Source organism: Theropithecus gelada, chromosome 7b, assembly GCF_003255815.1.
Source record: "Theropithecus gelada isolate Dixy chromosome 7b, Tgel_1.0, whole genome shotgun sequence".
NCBI classification, from domain to species: domain Eukaryota; kingdom Metazoa; phylum Chordata; class Mammalia; order Primates; family Cercopithecidae; genus Theropithecus; species Theropithecus gelada.
In genome coordinates, this window is record NC_037675.1 from 82,942,686 (window position 1) to 82,955,815 (window position 13,130).

Sequence of the window (13,130 nt, forward strand, 5' to 3'; positions counted from 1 at the left end):
ATTCATTTTATCACCCAGTCAGCTCCTGACATTAGAAAAGAGCTTCAAAAACTAGAATCCAGCCCTCAAACCCCACAACAGGATTAATCAATCTCACCTTCAATGTGTGCAATAATAGAGAGGAGGCAGCCAGACAACAACGCGTTTCTGAGTTACAATTACATGCCTCTGCTGTGAGACAAAACCCAGCTGCACCTCCAGCACACAAGAACTTCAAAATGCCTAAGCCGCACACGCCTAAGCCGCAGCAGTCAGGCATTCCTACAATACTTCCTCCATCAGGATCTTGCTTCAAGTCCCAGAAATCTGGCCACTGGGCCAAGGAATGCCCACAGCCCGGGAATCCTCCCAAGCCGTGTTCCATCTGTGCAGGGACCCACTGGAAATCAGATTGCCCAGGTCACCCGGCAGCCACTTCTAAAGCCCCTAATGCTGTAGCCCAAGGCTCTCTGACTGACTCTTTCCCAGATCTGCTTGGCTTAGTGGCTGAAGACTGACGCTGCCCGATTGCCTCGGAAGCCCCCTGGACCATTACAGACACCGAGATTTGGGTAGCTCTCACACTGAAGGGTAAATCTGTCCTCTTCTTAATCAATACAGAGGCTACCCACTCCACATTACCTTCTTTTCAAGGACCTGTTTCCTTTGCCTCCATAACTGTTGTGGGTATTAACGGCCAGTCTTCTAAACCTCTTAAAACCCCCCAACTCTGGTGCCAACTTGGACAATACTCTTTTAAGCACTTCTTTATAGTTATCCCCACCTGCCCAGTTCCCTTATTAGGTCTAGACATTTTAACTAAATTATCTGCTTCCCTGACTATTTCTAGGCTTCAGCCACACCTCATGGCTGCCCTTTTCCCCAGTTCAAAGCCTCCTTCCCGTCCTCCCCTTGTATCTCCTCACCTTAATCCACAGATATGGGATTCCTCTACTCCCTCCTTGGCGACTGATCATGCACCCCTTATCATCTCATTAAAACCTAATAACCCTTACCCCGCCCAAAGCCAACATCCCATCCCACAGCACGCTTTAAAAGGATTAAAGCCTGTTATCATTCGCCTGTTACAGCATGGCTTTTTAAAGCCTACACACTCTCCTTACAATTCCCCCATTTTACCTGTCCAAAACCTGGACAAGTCTTACAAACAAAACAAAAACAAAAACAAAATACCTTTTAAAATGTTAGAATAGTTTTAGGTTTACAGAAAAGTTGCAAAGCAATGTGGAGTTCCTGTGTATTCCACACTCAGATTTCCCTTACTGCTAGCATCTTATATCAGTGTGGTGCATTTGTTACAATGAATGAACCAAATGGATCCATTGTGATTAACTAAAATCCTCACTCTATTCAGCTTCCCCTAGTTTTTACCGAATGTGCCTATTCTGTTCCAGAACCCTATCCAGGATACCACATTACCTTTCATCATGTCTCCTTAGGCAACACTTGGCTGTGACGGTTTCTCAGATGGTCCTTGTTTTTTATGACGTTGACAGTCCTGAGGGGTACTGGCAGGGCATTCTGCAGAAGGTCCCCTCAATTGGGATTTTTTTTTTTTTTTTTTGAGACAGAGTCTCTGTTGCCCAGGCTGGAGTGCAGTGGTACGATCTCGGCTCACTGCAACCTTTGCCCTCCTGGGTTCAAGCGATCCTCCTGCCTCAGCCTCCCAAGTAGCTGTGACTACAGTTGCCCGCCACCACGCCTGGCTAATTTTTGTATTTTTAGTAGAGACAGGGTTTCACTATGTTGGCCTGGCTGGTCTTGAACTCCTGACCTCAGGTGATCCACCTGCCTCGGCCTCCCAAAGTGTTGGGATTACAGGCGTGAGCCACCACATCCGGCCCCTCAATTGGGATTTGTCTGCTGTTTTTCTCATGATTAAACTGGAGTTATGGCTTTTGTGCGGAACACTACAGAGGTGAAATGCCATTCCCACCACATCGTATCAAGGAAACATACTGCCAACATGGCTTGTCACTGTGGATGTTGACCTTGAGAACCTGGCTGAAGTAGTGTTTGGCAGGCTTCTCCACTGTCAAGTACTTTTTTTCCACCTTTCTGTAATCTAGAAGGAAGTCACTTTCCGGAGCCTGTTCTATCACGTTTCAATCTCAGTGTGAAGTCTGTCTCCAGCTATTGTTGTGTTTCACAGTCATTCCATAATCGATTTATTAATTGTGGTAACAGTCACACGAAAAAATAATGTTTGAACCCATTTACATGCACAAACATTCTTCGAAGCCTATTGCTTTGCAAAGAGACTGCACACTTGCATCAAGCTAAATACAAAATAGCAAACAAGGAACAAAAAAGGAAGCTTTCATTGGTGATGCTGAGCATTGTGTCCCCCACCAGGAGACACACCTGGCACACACCTGGCAGGGCCCAGGGCATGAGTACAAATGGAGGCCTATATACCATGGCTCTTACAAATTAAAAGTTATAAATTAAGCAAACAAACTGTTAAATTATGTCCTATCTACCTGCCAAAACAAATACACCTTCACAAAAAATGTGCAAAGTTATATAGTCTTATATTACTGAAAATCGGCAAATATCAAAGACAACTGACCGTAATTATTATTGCACGTGCCTGGGTGTTCCCTTGATGTGTTGGGCATGTTTGAGTGAGTCATAAATTAAAGACATATGTAATTTGCAAATTGTACGTTTATTCTAAAATTTTTATTTTTCTTGCCTAATGTCAGCAGTATCTCCAATTATGCTGTTTAATCAAGATTTCCACAAAATTTCTGTTCTCTTGATGGTAATGCCAAATTACAAAATCTTTTTTGAGTCATTGAAGTTATTATATGGTTTTAAAATTTCAACCTGGGAAACCTCTCTGCTGAGGCTGTAATAATTAAAATGGCCAATAAAGTTCTTAAGACATTACTTACATTAAAAAATGAACCACAAATATTAGTAACATGTTACAACATTGTTATGGGGTTTTATGTGATAAATTATTTTTATCATAGAAAATATTACTATATATTTTAACTCATCTAAATTACTATTTTTGTATCACAACTGTAAGTGTCTTTTGATATCTAGATCCATTCAGTATTTTTTCTTTTTTTGTTTTTTTTTTGAATAGTCCTGTTGCAATAAGTATTTTCCTTTTAAATTTTTCAACACTATGGTATTATGAAGATAACTTGAAAATAGCAGTTTGAAACTCAATTTGTTAAAATCTCTCTTCAATTAAGAATATACCTCGATTTATGATTTGCCTTTCTGAAATTTGTTTCAGAATTATTTATACATGATCTTCTTTCATCATCATAAAAACGTTATAATTTCGTTTTTAAAAGTTATCTCCGCAACCCTCTTTTTTTTGTGGAGACAGGGTCTTACTGTATTGCCCAGTCTGGTTTTGAACTCCTTGCCTCAAGAAATCCTTCTGGCTTGGTGTCCCAAAGCACTGGAATTACAGGTATGAGCAACCATGCTTGGCCTTTTTAAAAACAATTCTTTATACTTTAAGCATCACCTTTGTTGCATATTTTATGCCAGGTTTTTCAGTTAAGAAAATAATTTCTAAAATTAAACTATATATGTATATATAGCTTAATGCTTTTAACATAAAGTATCAAATTAGATCTGTCTTGTTTTGTTACTTTTTAAAAATTAAAATTAAGCAATAGGTTATACTAAATAAATGTGGATGGCACAAACTCAAAATTAATTTCATTTTGGTGATTATTCACTCATTTGGGAATGTTATTTTGCCACACTGTCCTAGTGGATCCTAAGTGTTCTAACATTGGTCCAAATTCCCATTGTGTGTCAAATAATGGTGTAGGGTCTAATTTCATATGTGTTTCATCATGTTAGTTCATTTTTGGGCTGACCCAGGAGATACTGCATTTTATCTCTGAATTGTTCCAAAGAAGAGTGTTGCCATAGGTGCAGACGAACTCTTTTCTCCCAGCAATAGATTCCAACTCTGTGCATACGTGCACATGTGGCACAAAGAAATGCTTTTGGAGTTTTGGTAAACATTCTGGCTTAATCACCTTATTCTTTGCCAATCATGTCAGTGAGTTTTACAGTCATTCCATAAGCGATTGCCCTCATCAGTCTCTTAAATCAATGTCTAAAACTGAAAATTATTTTCTCAGCTTTTCAGTAAAGTCTAAACCTACTTTCACAACTCATGTAAACCAGCAAAATACTGTTGAGTTTTGACTTGTTTCCTTTTCTGGTAGTTCAACAACACATATAGTGAATATTACTTCATCAACATAAATTTTGACCCTGTTACAACCTAGTTGAACTGAATAATAGTATCTTTAATTTCATTTATCTATCTGTTTATTTGTTTATTTAGTTAGGGACTCACTTTGTCACCCAGGCTGGAGTGCAGTGGCGTGATCACAGCTCGCTGCAGCTTGACCTCTCTGGCTCGGGTGATTCTCCCATCTCAGCCTTCTGAGTAGCTGGGACCACAGACATGCACCACCACACCTGGCTAATTTTTGTATTTTTTGTGGAGGCAAGGTTTCACCATGTTGCCCAGGCTGGTCTCAAACTCCTGGACTCAAGAGATCTGCCTGCCTCAGCCTCCCAAAGTGCTGGGGTTACAGGCATGAGTCACTGTGCCCAGCCAATAGTATCTTTTTAAAAATTATGTTTTTTTCTCATCTTATTACTCATTAAATTATTAGCTTCATTTTGAATTTTCTGACCTTGAGAGTGATCATTTGCTTCATCATATTTTTGTTCATTTTAGCATCAAAATGTGAGACAATTTCTACTAAACCTAGATATTGTGCTTTTACTGACACAGAAAGCATCATTATGCATAGCAAATTTTGGATACGTAGTGTCATCCTTTTAAGAACATCAGCATAAGGTTCTGAGGTGGCATTTCCTTATCTTTATTGAATATGATCAATTATTCTTTATTCATCCATTTTTTTCAGAAATTGCATTGTACTTTTTCTATGTGCAAATTACGTTTTGTGACATGTAATTACATCTTCATTTGATGAAGAATATGAAGTTGTAGGCATTTCATATGACCTGTGCAGACTGTGAATTGATAAGAATAATTTGCTAATTTTAATTTTTTAATCACAATTAATTCTTCATTAAATAGAGAATACATAATATCTTGGTCAGGACTTTTCTGTGGGGCATACTTGCCAGACATTTGCTTATTTCCCTTGTTTCCAGTTTTAAAATACGTATGCAATCTGCCTCTTTGAAGAACTTCTACTTATTTTCTGGTTAGCTCATTTTCTTTTTGAGTTCCACTTTTGTATATTTTATTTCTATTATGATCTCAATGATCCAAAGCATTAAACGATAAAACTCAAAGTGCATGTAATTTAGACACACTACTACTTAAAATATAAGTGGAAGTAAATTTGAAAATTAAAAGTTGTAATAAAATATACATATTTTAGAAAATTACATTTCTTTGGAAATATCAAAAATTATATGCTAAAATTAAAAGACGGTATACATTTTAATTAATAAAAACATTTTAAATAAAAATGATTAAAATGAAGTTTAAAATATTTCTATTTAATTTTTTGAAAATTTATTTAAATCACATTAAATATTTTTATAAAACTACAATGATTTACAATTCCAAGATTCATTGTCTCTCCAGTTACCAATGTAGAGTCAATGTCAAGCTTTATACTTGTTATGTGTAGACCTATTTCTATTAAGAGTAATATGAATTGTTTAATATTGCAAAATATTTTATTGCCATTATGCAACTGCTGTGAACATCTTGAAAGCTGTGAGAATCTCTAGAACTGTAACTTGGAGTATTAAGTGAATAAAAAAATGGATGTTTGGCATTACTGGGAAATGATAGTATACTTTGAGAAAATTCGTTACATTTCTGTTCTCTAAGAGAAATAAATCAGTTTGTGTTGTCTCTTACTGAAGCCGTGTCTACCTCTGGCATTGGCATCAGAGCAATTCTATTAGTCCATTCTCACACTGCTATAAATATCTGAGGCTGGGTAATTTATAGAGGAAAGAGGTTTAATTGACTTACAGTTCTGCAGGCTGTACAGGAAGCATGATGCTGGCCTCTGCTCAGCTTCTAGGGAGGCCTCAGGAAACTTACAATCATGACAGAAGGCCAACGGGAAGCATGCATGTCTTACATGGCTGGAGGAGGAAGAGAGCGCGAGGGGAAGTGCTACACACTTTTAAGCAGCTGGATCCCGAGAGAACTCTACATGAGAACAGCACTAGGGCGATGGTGCTAAACCATTCACGAGAAAACCGCTGCCAGGATCCAGTTACCTTCCACCAGGCCCCACCTCCAGCACTGGGAATTACATTTCAACATGAGATTTGGGTAGAGACACAGATCCAAACCATATCAGCAATACAAAGCCTTTCAAGACTTCTAGACACAGTTGCCTTCTGTTTCAGGGTCTTTGGAAAGATATGCAGAATCCTTTCCCAACCCTGGCTGGTGTTGGTTATGAGTTCGGTTTAGGTTTCAGGTCACACTGAGCCAGAGTGCATTTGTGGCACTTGCAGAAGTATGTGTCCCCTAAAATATGGAGTCTAGAGTGGATCTCTTTTTGCTCAGGTCAGGGCAATCAGTACTGACACCTTGCATCACAGCAGGGTGGATCAAAGAAGAGATTGAGGGTTTAAAAAATTCTTTCTTTTTTTGTGTTAAAAAAAGACTTGTTAAATACAAACATGGGTTGAATCTCTTATAAATAGCCCACACCCAACAAACCAAACCAGATACCAAAAAAACTAGCAGAAAACCCTAACCCCCAAAACATTGTGTAAATTTTTTTCAAGTGAAAGATAAGCATTTTCTCTTGCCAGATCAGTTGGTTTTTATAGCTCAACATCCACATGTAGCCCACAAATGAAAAAGAGCTTGTGAGTATTATCAACAGGTGTGGTCTCCCTGTTATACTTCATGGCGCTTATCCCAATATGTAGTTAATTTTAAATTTATGGATTATACGTTTAGTGTTTGTTTTTCTTGTTGGAATTTGAGGAAGATAATAAAGCCTACCTTTTTCTTCCTTCTTTGAGTTCAGAATCCATTAAGAAATAAGACAGTTTGGGAGGCTGAGGCGGGCAGGCAGATTGTTTGAGGTCAGGAGTTAGAGACCAGCCTGGGCAACATGATGAAACCCTGTCTTTACTAAAAATGCAAAAATTAGCCAGGCATGGTGGTGCATGACTGTAATCCCAGCTACTGGGGAGGTTGAGGCATGAGAATCACTTGAACCCAGGAGGCAGAGGTTGCAATGAGCCGAGATCACACCACTGCATTCCAGCCTGGGAAGCAGAGCAAGACTGTCCCCCCCCCCCCAAAAAAAAAAAAGAAACGAAGTAAGACAGACATCAGACACAGACACATAAAAGTATCAGCTTAATTACCGACAACTTCACTTTCTGCTGGTTTTTATAACTCATTCACAGGGGGATGGAGTTTTTGCAAATTTAATTATAATCTTGCAGGATATACACAACACTCAAAATCACCCATTTCCCGGTTCTTTCAGGAGATATCTTAAACATTTCCAGAGATTAAAAAACAAACCTATTTGTAATTTCTTTTAATTAAAAAAAATTGTCATATGGCTCACTGGGAGTAGAACTGCAAAAGAATGAAGCCACGCCACACAAAAACAGGACCATGCTGGGTGATGCATAGTGTGTACACAGTGCCCATGCATGTTTGAACACAGCAAGTAGTGACTCTTCTCTGCATGCATGCCGGGTCATTCTTTCTCAGCATGTTCAACCAGGGGTGATGGAGATGGATATGTAAGGCGGATACCTAAGATTCCAGAGGTCTGGACTCTGCAGGCATCCTGGAGTCTTTGGCATAAAAGAGAGACCTCAATTTTCATTCCTTTTGAAAGGATGGCTTGAGAGAGTTCAGTTAGGTCATGTGAGGTAGCCAGGAGCCTCAAACTGGGAGAGAGATAAGAAAGGAGTGAATAAATAAATGAAAGTAGTTCAGCAAGAATGTTCAGACAGAGTGGAAACTTATATATTTATCGAAAGTAAGTAAACAAAACCAGATTAATGTTTAGAATGAGATTGTGGTTTGGGGAGGATTAGTTCTTCCCAGGAGGCCATGAGCCAGAGGTGAGCCTGCGGTGGTCGTGCAGGAAAAGCTACAGATAGGAGGTGTAGGAAGATGTGATAGGGCATACAGATAAGAGGCAAAAAATAAAATAAATAAAATAAAATAAAATAAAAATGCTCTGTCTTCTAAATAAATTGATTCAGGAGTCCGGAGATCCTGCAGCACGTCTGATGGGTTGCTGCTAGTGGAACAGACTAACAGCTTGTTGCCCTCAAATGTGAGCTGAGTAAAAAGCCATCGATAGGAGGAATGTACACAGAAACTTACCAGGTAGACCTGAAGGTGACACTGCCTTGCAGAAGACGATTTCAGCTGTCTGAACTTTAAGAAACATTGGTTCAGATCTAACACTATGTAGAGTTTTGAGTGAATGGTTAGTAGCGTTTTCTCTAAAGGGGGACATTTCCACCCACAAACTAAATGACCCAAATAAGGCAGGTGCTATGGGGCTCAACCAAGTAAGCCATTCTGTCTGCACTGGTATCCCAGCCATGCCTTATTTATTTATCTGGCATTACTTTAGATTTTTATCTTACTACAATTATAGTAGGAGATCTAATAAATCCAGCAATAGGAACAGAGAGACCTTTAGACACGTAGATAGTAGCCGAGTAAATTTTTTTTTTCTTTTTTGAGACAGAGTTTCGCTCTTGTTGCCTAGGCTGCAGTGTAATGGCATGATGTTGACTCACTGCAACCTCTGTCTCCCAGGTTCAAGTGGCAATTCTCTTGCCTCAGCCTCCTGAGTAGCTGGGATTACAAGTGCCCGCCACCACACCCAGCTAATTTTGTATTTTTAGTAGAGACAGGGTTTTGCTATGTTGGCCAGGCTGGTGTCGAATTCCTGACCTCAGGTGATCTGCCCATCTCGGCCTCCCAAAGTGCTAGGATTACAGGTGTGAGCCACCGTCCCCGGCCAGCAAAGCAAATCTTATATGTCCTGTGCAATTTTATGGGGGCAAAGTAGCCTAGAAGGTGGAAATGTCCTTCCAAATCTGCAGCTTCTGAAGAATTTGATTTTTGAAGACTAAGGGGTAACAAGACTGGCTGTTTTCTTTCACTCTTCAAAGTGAAAATTTAGCCTTGGATCCATCCTTTGAGATAATCTAATCTCACCTTCTCCTTTTAGAAAGGGTAACAGACCCATAAGGGGCCAATGCTTTGTTAAAGCTTCTAACACCCCAGTAGCAGTCAGCCAGGAATCCCTGTATTCCCAAAACCGTAACTCAAAAGCATCCTCTGAATAGACTGAAATATTGAGGACCAAAAGAATCAGTATCTTCTCGTATGCGTGACATCTGGGCAGTAGGGGCTCCTGAGGCTGCCCTCAAGTCCTTCAACCAGTTTGTCTCTATGCATAGACCTTGTGGGACTCTCCCATTCCCCTGTCCCCCACGGAGATGACTTTGGGGAGCCCCAAGGAGGAGCGATGAGCCCTGCTGGAATGTGCTTCCAGCCACTACCACCCACACGCCGGGGCCCTGGCTTCCCAATGGGGCCTGTTGTCTTGGAGAACACAGAGGGTTTTGTGCTATTTTCTTTCCTTAGTGATTCAGGAAGAGAATTTACACACAGCTCAGTGACACTGGGGGAAAGTGAGGATTCACATTTAGAGATCTGAATGTCAGATTTGAAATGTTCTGCAATTGATCAGCTGGGTCTGCGAGATTGATCTTCCTGCCAGTCCCCTTCTCACGCCTCTTTTCAGGCAGGAGCTTCCTCTTTATGGTTTAACTCACCCCCAGAGCCCTCCTCATTCCCTACTATACTTTGGAGGCTTTTCAGCCTCAGGAAAGCTCTCTTGCCTCCTGTGACCCCCCTCAGATAAGAGAGAAAGAGACTTCCGGGAACTCATCAAAGGGATGCGAACAGTCAGCAACTTCGACTACCCAGGAAGAATATAAAGCAAGATGTCAGCTTTCCTTCCATGTAAAATCCAACCTCAAAGCTATCTTAAGATAGGGCACGTGGCATGATTCAACAGATCTTTGTTGACTGAATGAATGAATTTGCAGTCACAAAGACTGAGATTTCAGAACATGGCGAGGTCTGTTTAACATTGATTGTCTGATCTCAGAGAAAAGGAAACAGAAAGGCAAATTGTCTCTAATTTCAATCAGAATATTTTGGAGATGACAGGAATCTTAGTGATTATTCTGTTTTCTTGTTGTTTTCTACAAATAGGAATTTAATGACTTGAATTTCTCACTCTCCGAACTTTGGTTTAATAACATATATTCAAGTATTTTTATTTTTGACTTGAATAGAATACCTATTGGAAAGATACCCAAACTGCTCTTTCCTCAAATTTCCCATTCCTCACTCATACTTCCTAAATACTTGCCTGTGAAGTGGCTCACTAAGCTGGGAAACAGGTGGTGACTTTGGGGTCTTTATGCTTTAATCCTAGGTCCTGCTTTGGGCTCATGATTTCCAAAGCGGGGCCCCTTGACAGTGACAAAACTGCCTGAGGTTCAGATTTACAAATAACGGACAATCCTGCCAAAGCTGCTTTGATGAGTACAATTAAAAAACAACACAGACATTTTAAAAAAGCTATTTTTATGCCACTATCTTAAGTAATTTAGATAATCTAGGATGTTAATAATTAAGATCCATGCCCCAAAACACCACCCAGCAAACTCTTACAGAATTGTGGTTCAGTTCCAGCTCTTAGAGAAGCGAAGGAAAGGCCAGTACACTGGGCACGAGGCTTTAGACACATCATTCAAACTGTTCAAGCCTCACCCCAGCTTAAACAGTGTTCAGCACATAGTAGGTCTTTCATGCATTCTTATTGGACGATGAGTGCACATATCTATAACATATCTATAAATAGAGAGTGTACTTAAATTCTTTTAAAAAATAAAGTTGGGTGCAGTGGCTCATGCTTGTAATCCCAATCCTTTGGGAGACTGAGGGTGGGAAATTGCTTGACACCAGGAGTTTGAGACCAGCCTGGGCCACATAGTGAGAACCCCGTCTCTACCAAAATTTGTATATATGTGTGTGTGTGTGTGAGTATAATATATATATACACATAGATGTATATATAAACAGATATATATATGCATATTTTGTATATAAATTAAAAATAAAGAATGAGTTAAAGAATATAGCAGAACAAGTGCTTTGTTTTTTTTTAACTTTTAAGTTCAGGGGTACAAGTGCAGATTTGTTACACAGGGAAACTTGTGACATGGGGGTTTGCTGTACAGATTATTTCATCACCTAGGTATTAAGTCTATTATCCATTAGTTGTTTTTCTTGATCCCCTCCTTCCTCCCACTCTCCACTCACCACAAGACCCCAGTATGTGTCATTTGCCTCTGTGTGTCTATGTGTTCTCATCATTAGCTCCCACTTATAAGTGAGAACATGTGGTATTTGATTTTCTGTTCTTGTGTTAGTTTGCTAAGGATAAGGGCCTCCAGTTCCATCTATGTCCCTGCAAAGGACACGATCTTGTTATTTTTCATGGCTGTGTAGTAGTCCACGGTGTATATCTACCATAGTTTCTTTATCCAGTCTATCACTGTAGGAATTTAGGTTGATTCCATGTCTTTGCTATTGTGAATAGTGCTGCAATGAACATATGCTTGCATGTGTCTTCATAATAGAATGATTCATATTCCTTCGGTTATATATCCAGTAATGGGATTGCTGGGTAGAAGAATAAGTTCTGAACTTCTCCCTGGTTGAGCATAATGAAATTTTACATGTACATGGAAGGCACCCAACACATGATAGGTACTGACATAGACTTGCTGTATTTTTAACTACTGCTGTAAAACCATAACTGCTGCTATTGTCATTCATCCATTCAGTAAATATTTAGTGAGTGTCCAGTATCCACCATGTGCAAGGCACTGTAGACACAGCTATCAACAAATTATTTATATAATATAGTGAAAAGCATTTGGGCTTTGGAATCAGACACAGCAGCTCTCTTACTTAACTAGCTCTACTGTGAACTTGCTGTGCTAACTTCTCTGAGCTTCAGTTTTCTCATCTGTAACATGGGGATAATAGCATCATCTTTGAAAGTAGGGTTATTATGAGGATTACATGAAATCGGTAACATCTGAGAAGTTTACAGAGTCATAGAATGTGGTCTAAATTATCATTAGCAGTAGTAGTCTACTAGAAGTTTTTCTGTTGAAATGTTGCAGCTGCTATATTTCATCACGAGAGGGCGGCATGACCACACTATTTGAAACCTGTCTGTTGTATGCAGATGGCTCTCAGCATTGAGCACAGCATCAGCCTCATTTTCTGAGTTTAACACAACATTTAGAGGTCTGAACAGCTTAGTCTAATATTTTTGAAGTGTCAGGTTTTAACCTCTAGGCTTCTATTCAACTGGATATCTATGGAACGATTAATTAAGTATTCTACATTCCAGATGCTGAAAATATTTTTCAAATTAGGACTCAGCAGGATCTGAAATTTTGAGTGTTAAAAATTAGGCCAAGTTATCTAAAAGCGTTAGGTTGTCTGTGGGTATATCCAGAATTTCATGCAGAGTTGGCCAAACTGTTAAACTCAGGCCTCCCAGCAGTCATTTGAAGTTCGTTTAAATTCAATTTACTGTGTACAAGCCGTTATAGTAGCTAGACGACACAAAGCTGGCGTCTTTATTTCAACAGATATTTACAGAGAACCCACAATGTCCCATAGTTTCAGCAAGGGATTAAAAAAAAGAAACCAAAGTTCAGACGTGGTCACTGTCATTAAGAAATCTGTGAGATTTATCAAGCTCCTAAATGGAAAGTAACAAGCAAGAAGAGAGCAGCTCAATGGGCTGAGACAATAGAGCAGGGTCTGCTGCGTCTTGCACCAGGGGCTGGCTTGCAGCTATTTGTAGCCCTCTTTGTTGGAGAGGCGCAACTCCCTCCCTCAGGTGATCTCACCCATGACTGATGGGCTGGACTCTGCCTACATGATGTCCCCGTGGGGAACATTTGTATCAGTGCTTCTAAACGTTCATGCCATGACACATAGGCATATTGCTAAGAAC